The 10,955-nt window shown below is 56.0% G+C and overlaps 1 pseudogene; it reads left to right on the top strand.

The window, feature by feature from the left end:
* Positions 1 to 3,894: 3,894 nt before the first annotated feature.
* LOC128898989 (feather keratin 1-like) lies at positions 3,895 to 5,281 on the top strand (annotated as a pseudogene).
* The last annotated feature ends 5,674 nt before the right edge of the window (positions 5,282 to 10,955 follow it).

Consider the following 10,955-nt stretch of genomic DNA (forward strand, 5'->3'; position numbering starts at 1 on the left):
ACTGGTGCCTGGCCGCCAGCTGGATGTGGCACCATTCACCACCACTCTCTGGGCTCGGCCCTCCAGCCAGTTCCTAACCCAGCACAGAGTGTTGCGGTCCAAACCACGAGCTGACAGCTTAGCCAGCAGTTTACTGTGGGGGACGGTGTCAAAGGCCTTGCTGAAGTCCAGGTAGACCACATCCACAGGCCTCCCCACATCCACCAGACGGGTCACCTGATCATAGAAGGAGATCAGGTTGGAGAGGCAGGACCTGCCCTTCCTAAATCCATGTTGGCTGGACCTGAGCCCTTGGCCATCCTTCAGGTGCAGTTATTGCCCCCAGGATAATCTGCTCCATCACATTCCCTGGCACTCAGCTCAGGCTGCCAGGCCTGGAGTTTCCAGGTTCCTCCATCTGACCCTTCTTGTGGATGGGGACCACCTTGGCCAGTTTCAGTCATCTGGGACCTCTCCAGTGAGTCAGGACTGGAGGAAAATGATGGAGAGCGGCTTGGCCAGCTCATCTGCCAGCTCTCTCAGCACCCTAGAATGGATCCCATCCGGTCCCACGGACTTATGGGTGTCCAAGTGGCTCAGCAGGTCCCCAACTAATTCCTCATGGATTTCCAGGGCATCACACTGCTCTGCAACCCCATTGCCCAGCTCAGGAGGCCACTGGTCCTGAACTCCTCCTGCCTTGCTGTTAAACATTGAGGCAAAGAAGGTGTTCAGGACCTCAGCCTTTTCCTCGTCTTCGGTCACCGTGTTCCCCTCCAGGTCCAATAAGGAGTGCAGGTTCTTCTTGACCTTCTTTTCAGTGTTAATATATTAGTAACAATGCTTTTTATTGTCTTTCACAGAGGTGTTCAGCTTCAGTTCAAACTGGGCCTTTGCCTCTCTAATTTTATTCCTACATAGTCTAACCACTTCCTTGAACATACCTGGAGAAGCCTTCCCCTCCTTCCAAAGGTGATACAGCCTCTTTTTTTCCCCTTCAGTCCTCCAGGAGCTGCTTGCTCATCCAGGCCGGTCGCCTTCCCCGCTGGCTCATCTTTCGGCACATGGGGACCGCCAGTTCCTGTGCCTTCAAGAGCTCCTGTTTGAAGTAGCTCCAACCCTCCTGGACCCCTCGGTTCATGAGGGTTGGTACCCAGGGAACTTTGGAAATAAGTTTCTTAAAGAGGCTGAAGTTTGCCCTCCGGAAGTCCAAGGTGAAGGTTCTGTTGGAGCTCCTCCCTATCTCCCTGCATATTGAAAACTTCCCTATCTCGTGGTCACTGCACCCTAGGCAGCCTCCAGGTAAGCTTACTGCCCAGGCTGCGTGCATTGGTGTACCTGCACTGCAGCTGGGCTCCCGACCTCTCAGTTGACCCTACCTTGTGCCCTACTCTTTCCTCTGCAGAGGGACCGATATCCTCAGCCACCCCCTTCAGACCTAGTTTAAAGACCTCCAAATGAGCCCTGCCAACTTCAGTGCTAGGCCTCTCTTGCCCCTTCTAGATAAATGCACCCCATCAGGACCCAGCGGGTCGGGTGCTGTAAAAGTTGCCCCATGATTGAAGAAACCAAAGTTCCTCCGCAGGCACCATCCCCTGAGCCACTTGTTGATGGTGTGGGTTCTCCTGTTCCTCTCAGTGTCCTCCCCTGCCACTGAGGGAACTGAGCAGAACACCACTTGCGCTCCTGCCCCATAATCAATTGTCCAAGGGCCCTGAACTCCTTCTTAATTGCCCTGGCGCCCTTCCTATCGATCTCATCACTCCCAGCCTGTATTACCAGTAGAGGGTAATAGTCAGAGGGATGGATCAGCTTGGGGATTCCCCTTGCAATGTCTCACTGCACAGCCAGGCTGAAGAACTTCCTGACTCACAGCCGTGAGACAGGTTGCTCCTCCTGCAATTCCTGGAGAGCGTTTGCAGGAGAAAGGATGAGACAGAAATCTGGGATGGGATGCAGCAGAACTTTAATGAGTTAAATGTGGGAAACATGGTGCAGAAGGATGGGAGTTCCAAAGCAGGGACAGCAGGGACGCTGTGTTCCATGACTGTAGTGGAACTCCCAGCAGCTGTCCATCTGCATTCCCCAGAGAGGAAGCAGGGCCAGCAGGTCCTCCCGAGGCTGGTTTTCGGCTGCTGCTGCCAGGCCAGGGCAGCAGAAGCGAAGGAGGCCACGGGAGGGCCAGAAGAGAGCGACATAGTGCACAGGCAGGCATGGACAGTGCTGTACCAGAGCCCAGGCTGGCCCTGCCCTTTGGCAAGGGCTGCTGGGCTTGCTCAGCCCCTGGGAAAGCAGCAAGAGGATGCTGTGTGCCCAGGGCAGAAGCATCAGGTGGGGCCCTGGGGGCCTTGCCCTGGGCCCTGGGCAGCAGCTCTAGCAGGGCAGGCAGCTCCTGCCCAAGGCAGAGAGGCCAGAGAGGCCAAAGCCCCCGGAGCTGATGGGCACCCCCTGAGAGCTGAGGATGCTGCCAACGGCAGCGGAGGTGGAGGAGCCCACGGCGGTGCTCTGTGGGAAGGAGCTGAGGATGGGGCCGGGCAGGGTCACCACCACGGGGGAGGGCTGGATGGCAACGGTGGAGTCCTGGCACCTCACACAGCAGGGCTCATTGCAGCTGTTGGCCAGCGGGGTTGGGCCGCAGGGCTGGCAGGGCCTGTAGCAGGACATGGCTGGGGCTGGAGATGAACCTGGCAGAGGACAGAGGAAAGCAGAGAGGAAGAGCTGGCTGAGAATAATTCTGCATGCCAGTAAAAGGAAGGAAAGTCATGAGCTGGAGGAGAGTGCTGGAGACTTTGCAGGGAGTCCCACCTGTCTCACCTTCCCTCAGCCTAAAAGAGCCCTGCCAAGGGTGACCAAGCCCAGGGAGACCCAAGCTTAGCCCTTAACTCAGGAGAATTTTTAACCAAGATTCAGCCATGGCACAAATTTTGTGCCTTCCACCTCCAACACAAAACAGTTGCAAGATCTCACATGGGACAGAAGAGCAGAGAGGGGCTCAGAAATCCCAAAGGAAATAGAGTACAAGAAGAAAGAATTGGAGAAAGGTCTTCAGACTCACCTTTTTCAAAGGAGATGGAGACCAGAAGAATGGATGAGAGAGTGAGCAGAAGGAGTCCCTTTTATACTGCTCCTACACCGTCCCAGCCCCACAGGCACTGCACCTGGGCAGTAATTTTCCAGCAGACAGCTCACTGAGGGTGGGAGTGGCCATGGAGGGGGAGAGGCTGTCCCTGAAGCTTGGCTGCTGGAGGTATTCCCTTGGCCTCCTGGGACTCCTGCCAGCTGCCTCCATGCCTGCAGGGCAGGGAACTGAATCTCCTCCTTGATGTGCTCTGAGACTTCTTCTTGTTCCGTGGCGCTCCTGAGCACGTCACCTCCCTCAGCATCCCCAGGCATGTGCAACCCCAAGATCCTGACCTCTCTCATTTACTGGGGAGTTCCTCGCTTCCCTAATGCTTCTGCGTTGTGCTGCAGGCTGAGGAGGGCTTTGTGGCCTTGGCATGATGAAGCCCTAATGCCAGGAGAATACCTACCACAGCAGCCCCAGTTGATATGTCAGATGGATGGGATATCATACAGGCTGGAGAGATGGCCCAGCTGAACCTCATGAGGTTCTACAACAGCAAGTGCAGGGTCCTGCACCTGGGCTGGAAAATAGTTTACTATCAATACAGGCTAGGGGAGGAAGTGATAGAAAGCAGCCCTGAGGAAGGGGAATTGGGGAAGCTGTTGGATGAGAAGCTGGGCAGGAGCAGGCAGTGTGAGCTTGCAGCACAGAAGGCTAATGGCAGCCTGGGCTTCATCATATGATGTGTTGCCCGAAGATCAAGAGAGGTGATTATGCCACTCTCCTCTGCTCTAGTGAGACCTCACCTGAAGTACAGCATCCAGCTCTGGAGACCTCAACACAGGAAAGACATGGACCTGATAGAGCAGGTGCAGACCACGAACATGGTCAGGCGGTAGGAACACTTCTGCTACAAGAGAAGCTGAGGCAGTTGGGGTTGTTCAACCTGGAGAGCAGGCTCCCAGGAGACCTAATAATGACCATCCAGTACCTGAAGGGAGCTATGGGAAGGCTGCAGAGAGACTGCTTACAAAGGCCTGCAGTGACAGGACCAGGGGCAATGGCTTTAAACTGGAGCAGACCAGATTTAGATTGGGAACAAGTTCTACACCATGAAGGCAGTTGAACACTGCAACAGGTTGCCCAGGGAGGTGGTTGCTGTCAATCTCCATGGAAGTAGAAGTTCTCCACCCCTAAGTACGTAGAGCAGTCACATAGCTGGTGTGCTTTGACTTTCCTAATCCCAGCCCTGCACACTCAGCCTGGCAAACATTCTCCACAGAGCGAAGGGGAACAGAGCAGAAACCATTGGCACAGCCAATCCCTTGGCCTCTCAAGCAAGCAGATGAAAGGAGCTGGCCTGGCTGAGCAGGCAGCTGAGAAATGAGGAAGTGAAATGGCAGCATGGAGGAAGCCAGAGGCCAGGCTGTTTGGCTTTGGCCAGGGAGGTTTGGCTTTGGAGCTGAGTCTGCCGGAAAACTGCTGCCCAGGTGCAGTGCCTGTGGGCCTGGGGCAGTGCAGGAGCAGTATAAAAGAGACTCCTTCTGCTCGCTCTCTCATCCACTCCTCTGGCCTCCCTCTCCTTGGAACAAGGTGAGTCTGAAGATCTTTCTCCAATTCCCTCTTCTTTGGGAAGATAAATCCTTTGGGATTTATCAGTCCATTCCTGCTCCTTCGTGCCATTTGAGTTCTTGTACCTGCTTTGCATGAGAAGGGGAAGGTGATGAACACTGTGCATGGCTGAGTCTGGTCTCAGCAGGGCTCTCTTAGGCTGATGAGAGGATAAGACTGGTGGGAATCCCTACACAGCCTCCAGCACTCTCCTCACCTCATGACTCTTTTTCACTTTGTTGATGCTCAAAATTCTCCTCAGCAAGCCCTCACACTCTGTTTCCCCCTGTCCTCTCTGCAGGTTCATCTCCAGCCCCAGCCATGTCCTGCTACAGGCCCTGCCAGCCCTGCGGCCCAACCCCGCTGGCCAACAGCTGCAATGAGCCCTGCTGTGTGAGGTGCCAGGACTCCACCGTTGCCATCCAGCCCTCCCCCGTGGTGGTGACCCTGCCCGGCCCCATCCTCAGCTCCTTCCCACAGAGCACCGCCGTGGGCTCCTCCACCTCCGCTGCCGTTGGCAGCATCCTCAGCTCTCAGGGGGTGCCCATCAGCTCCGGGGGCTTTGGCCTCTCTGGCCTCTCTGCCTTGGGCCGTGGCTCCTGTGGCAGGAGCTGCCTGCCCTGCTAGAGCTGCTGCCCAGGGCCCAGGGCAAGGCCCCCAGGGCCCCACCTGATGCTTCTGCCCTGGGCACACAGCATCCTCTTGCTGCTTTCCCAGGGGCTGAGCAAGCCCAGCAGCCCTTGCCAAAGGGCAGGGCCAGCCTGGGCTCTGGCACAGCCACTGCCCATGCCTGCCTGTGCCTTCTGACACTCTCTCCTGGCCCTCCCGTGGCCTTCTTCTGCTGCCCTGGCCTGGCAGCAGCAGCCGAAAACCAGCCTAAGGAGGGCCTGCTGGCCCTGTTCCTTCTGTGTGGCAGGCAGGTGAGCACTGTTGCCAACTTCAACACCCCTGTGGAGCGCACTGATATCCCCACTCAGATTGACCTAATCTCTTTTTTGGCTCACTAAAGTTCTTCTGCATTCTAACCCATGCCCCTGTGTGATCCTTTTCTTTGCCGATCCTTTCCCAAGATGATTTGAGAGAAAGGTTTTGCTCAGAGTTGAGTCTTAGAGAGCATTGTTGGTCTTCAATGTGCAGTGACTGAGAAAAGCACTGGGCAGGTTCTTTCTGAAATGGAGCTGAGCTTCACCACCTGAACCCTCTTAGTGTTTTTTCCTCCTTGCTGCTAGAATGGCTTTGAGAACACAGCAGCGTTCTGGGGTTTGCTGGGCAGCGCTTGCAGAGCAGCCAGGCTGTGTCTGCCGCTCCATCTCCCAAAGGCCGGATGGCTGGCCATGGGGGAGTGTTTGGGAGAGAACACAGCCAGGATAGTTGGCCCAGGCTCATCAAATGGACATTCCATACCATAAACCAACACATGGTATGCAGATGTGTGTCACAACGTGGTATTCCCATTCCCAACCCTGGTCGGCTGGGGGCATGCGTGGGGTCATGCTAATGCTCAGACAATTCCTTGGCGTTTTCAAAGGTGAAACGATGACAAACGGTGATGAAGTGGGTTCATTGTATTGGGCTGGAGCAGAGGGAAAGCAGTGGGAAATACATGTGTTTAAGGGAAGAGATATCACCTTTCCCCTGGCCTGAAACTGTGGCACTGTCGCAGGAGCTGCTCCAAGTTCCTTGGCAGCAGGCACACACTGCCAGGAGCGGCGGCAGTGCAGGGCTGTGCCACTGGGTCTTCTCCAGGCTGCAGGCAGCGTGAAGCGAGGCTGCGCCCTGTGGCTTTGCTCCGGGATGCAGGCAGCGTGGGAACGGAGCAGTGTGGGGCCAGCACTACAGGCTGCCTGCCACAAGGCCTCTAGGCACACAGACAGCAGTGGGGACAGAGAGGCACAGGGCTGTGTGCTGTGGTTTAAGCTTTCCCAGAGTCCAAAAGCCCAAATGGAACAGATTTCGATCGCCTCCCACCTCCCTTTTTTCACGGTAGCGAAAAGCAAATTAGTCAAGAGAAACGAGAGGTAAAACTACAAAAGAAACAGACTTGAATCGATTTGGAAGTAAAAAGTTAAGTTTAACCAAAGAAAAAGGCCTTTGTGTAAAAAGAAGGTTACAAAGGTATAAGGAAAAAGGGTAAATAAAAATACATACAAAAGCAGCTGGCAAAGGGATTCTGTGGAGGCAAGATGGATTCTCTTGAGATGCAGTCCTTAGGAGTGGGGAGCAGCATGGAACAGGTCCCACCACGTGGCTACATCAGCAGCAGGAGCAGCAGGAGCAGCAGGAGCAGCAGGAGCAGCAGGAGCAGCAGGAGCAGCAGGAGCAGCGTCTCAGGCAGGTGAGGGCAGGAGAAGAGAGGGAGATAGAAAATGGCTCCCCTTAAAAAGGCTTTGTGGACACGAAGTGGGAGTGGAATAGACTTTGACCTGGGGACCCCTCCCCCTGGGAGGGGGGACCAAGTGTTTCTGCACACCTGGGTCAGGTTTCTTTGTCCACCTGGAGCTAGGTTCTTTCCAGCCCACCCCTTCCTGGGCTAGGTGTAGCGTGGCACACTGTGCAGAGTAGGCAGAGCAGAGCGGTGCTGGGAGCAGAGCGGTGTGTCTTCCTCCAGCCCCCTGCTCCTGTGTGCTTCCCTGGAAGCCCTTCTTTTCCATTCACATGGCAACGGCCTCAGAGCTGTGCTGAGTGTCATGTGCACATCTGCTCTTCAGTGGTGCTGTTGGAGGCAACCAAAACCCTCAGGGGTTCACAATGTAGAACATCATATGCCAGCAATGGTCCTTGTGGCCCAGAAGCCAAATGATATCCTGGGCTGCATTAAGAAGAGTGTGGGCAGCAGGTTGAGTGAAGTCCTCCTGTCACTCTGTTTTGCCCTGGGGAGACCCCATCTGGAGTATTGTGTCCACTTCTGGGCTTCCCAGATCAAGAGAGAGAGACAGGGAACTGCTGGAGAGAGTCCAAAGGAGGGCCGTGATGGTGCTGAGGGGACTGGACATCCATCTCATGAGAAAAGACTGAGACTCCTGGGGCATTTAGACTCAAAAAGAGAAGGCTGAGATGGGATTCTAGAAATGTATGTAAATATCTGAAAGGGGAAGGTCATGAGGCCATGAGACTCCTTTCAGTGGTGGACAGGGATAGGAAAAGGGGCAATGGGTACAAACAAGAACATGTGATACCACTTGAACTTAAGGAGAACTTTGAGGGTGCCAGAGCAGTGGACCAGGCTGCACAGAAATGCTGTGGAATCTCCTCTGGAGACTTTCAAAACCCACCTGGATGAGTTCTGTTGCAGCCTGATCTAGGTGTAGCTGCATTAGTAGTGGGGTTGGACTCAACGATCTCCAGAGGTCCCTTCCAACCTCTACCATTCTGTTATCCTGCGATGAGGAGAGAGAGGAGAGGGGTTGGGGAGTGCGGGGGGTTATCAGCTCAGCTCAGATGGTAACTCAACATCCTCCTCTTTCTGACATTTGGAAGAAAATCTCTCTCAGCCCTTGTCCCCACATCTCAGCTCCTCAGCTGTGAGGAACACCCCATGCAGCCAGTTCCATTCTGCTGTGGAAGGAAGAGCCAGGAGCATCCTACATGGCCTTCTCTGGTTCTTCCTTCTGATCACAGGCACTGGGATGGTGAACCCAGCTTGAAACTGGAAGCCTGTGTAGGTGAATGGAGGGGGGGAGGCGACTGCTGAAAAGGGGCTCTGCAAGAGGGTTTAGGGTTCAGTTGCCCCATCCTGTGAGACAAGCAAGCAGGAGAAGTATTTGAGGAGGGCAACAGAATAATTCCAGTTCTTCCAAAAGGTGGATTGGACATAAATGGAGCAAGGCCAAAGGACCTGCACAGGAGATGCATTCTGTGAAAGCAAAAAGACAGAGTGGATGTTGCCAAATCTTGACTCACAGCCCTGAGACAGGTTGCTCCTCCTCCAATTCCTGGAGAGCGTTTGCAGGAGAAAGGATGAGACAGAAGTCTGGGATGGGATGCAGCAGAACTTTAATGAGTCAAATGTGGGAAACATGGTGCAGAAGGGTGGGAGTTCCAAAGCAGGGACAGCAGGGACGCTGTGTTCCATGGCTGTAGTGGAACTCCCAGCAGCTGTCCATCTGCCTGCCCCACAGGGCCAGCAGGTCCTCCCTAGGCTGGTTTTCAGCTGCTGCTGCCAGGCCAGGGCAGCAGAAGAGAAGGAGGCCACGGGAAGGCCAGGAGAGAGTGTCAGAAGGCACAGGCAGGCATGGGCAGTGGCTGTGCCAGAGCCCAGGCTGGCCCTGCCCTTTGGCAAGGGCTGCTGGGCTTGCTCAGCCCCTGGGAAAGCAGCAAGAGGATGCTGTGTGCCCAGGGCAGAAGCATCAGGTGGGGCCCTGGGGGCCTTGCCCTGGGCCCTGGGCAGCAGCTCTAGCAGGGCAGGCAGCTCCTGCCACAGGAGCCACGGCCCAAGGCAGAGAGGCCAGAGAGGCCAAAGCCCCCGGAGCTGATGGGCACCCCCTGAGAGCTGAGGATGCTGCCAATGGCAGCGGAGGTGGAGGAGCCCACGGCGGTGCTCTGTGGGAAGGAGCTGAGGATGGGGCCGGGCAGGGTCACCACCACGGGGGAGGGCTGGATGGCAACGGTGGAGTCCTGGCACCTCACACAGCAGGGCTCATTGCAGCTGTTGGCCAGCGGGGTTGGGCCGCAGGGCTGGCAGGGCCTGTAGCAGGACATGGCTGGGGCTGGAGATGAACCTAGGAGAGAGGACAGGGGGAAAGAGAATTTGAGGGAAGGGTGAGCAGCAATTTGTTACACCGCGGTGAGAGAGTCAAGGAAGGAGCTGGAGTCAAGAGGTGGTGATGGTGTCAGCAGGTTCACAGGCCTCCTGTTTCCCTCAGCCCGAAAGAGCTCTGCCAAAAGCAACTGAGCCCAAAGGAATCCCTGCCTGGCCCCAGCCCACCAGACACCCCAGTCAAATCCCCAACTTCCTTCCATGCATCACTTCTACTCCCTTCCCTCTCCCGTGACAAGCCGCTACTTGTCACAGTTTGGGGAAAAAGGTGAAGGAAAAGAAGCAGCAGGAGGAGGAGGAGCAGAAAGGTCTGCAGACTCACCTTGTTCCAAGGAGATGGAGGCCAGAGGAGTGGATGAGAGAGTGAGCAGGAGGAGTCCCTTTTATACTGCTCCTGCACCGTCCCAGCCCCACAGGCACTGCACCTGGGCAGTAATTTTCCAGCAGACTCAGCTCCAAAGCCAAACCTCCCAGCCCATGGCGCAGCCTGGCCGTTGGCTTCCTCCACGCTGCCATTTCACTTCCTCATTGCTGAGGGGACCACTGGGCCACAGAGGATCCTTTGAAGTGCCAGCATGAGACATCCAAGGATTTAGACTGCAGGAATGCATCACTGCAGGCAGAAGCTGTGCTCCAAGTGCTGGAGGGCTGTGTGCAGGCAGGGGACATGGGTGTGGGCAAATCTGGGGAGCTTGTTAGCCATCACTGTTAAGGCCGCACAGATCCCCTGTCAGGGAGGATCATCCTGGGCACACAAATGCTCCCAGGCCTGATGGCACCATGCGTCCTGCCCCCTTTGTCCTTTCCTGCTTGAGCGGACAAAGTCATCCCCTCTGGTGGCAGCCTCTGGGGGTCTCCAACGGCTGCCTTCAGGAGGCTGAGCAGGGAGCACATCTCAATTCCTCAACCAGCCTGGTGGAGTCAGGTCCCTCCTCCACACACGAGAGCGGTGCTGGGGCTCAGCTCACCCTCCTCACACCCCCATGCGCTTTGGCCACGCACTTTGGCCCCTGGCCAGGAGCAGAGACTTTGTCAACACATGAGAACCAGCCTGCAAGGCCATTGGGTTGTGGGAACTCTTACAAGGAGGTCATGCCAAGGGCAAAAACCACTTGGGCTGCCTCAAGTTGTGTACTCAGGTACAGCCCAGAGCCTGGAGCAGTTTTCCTGGGTTATGGATGGAGCTGCCCTGGCCACAGGGGATCCAGCCCTGCGTAGGACAGGGACCTGCAGACAGCTCACTGAGGGTGGGAGTGGCCATGGAGGGGGAGAGGCTGTCCCTGAAGCTTGGCTGCTGGAGGCATTCCCTTGGCCTCCTGGGACTCCTGCCAGCTGCCTCCATGCCTGCAGGGCAGGGAACTGAATCTCCTCCTTGATGTGCTCTGAGACTTCTTCTTGTTCCGTGGCGCTCCTGAGCACGTCACCTCCCTCAGCATCCCCAGGCATGTGCAACCCCAAGATCCTGACCTCTCTCATTTACTGGGGAGTTCCTCGCTTCCCTAATGCTTCTGCGTTGTGCTGCAGGCTGAGGAGGGCTTTGTGGCC

This window comes from Dryobates pubescens, chromosome 36 (genome assembly GCF_014839835.1).
Source record: "Dryobates pubescens isolate bDryPub1 chromosome 36, bDryPub1.pri, whole genome shotgun sequence".
In the NCBI taxonomy this organism is placed as follows: Eukaryota; Metazoa; Chordata; class Aves; order Piciformes; family Picidae; genus Dryobates; species Dryobates pubescens.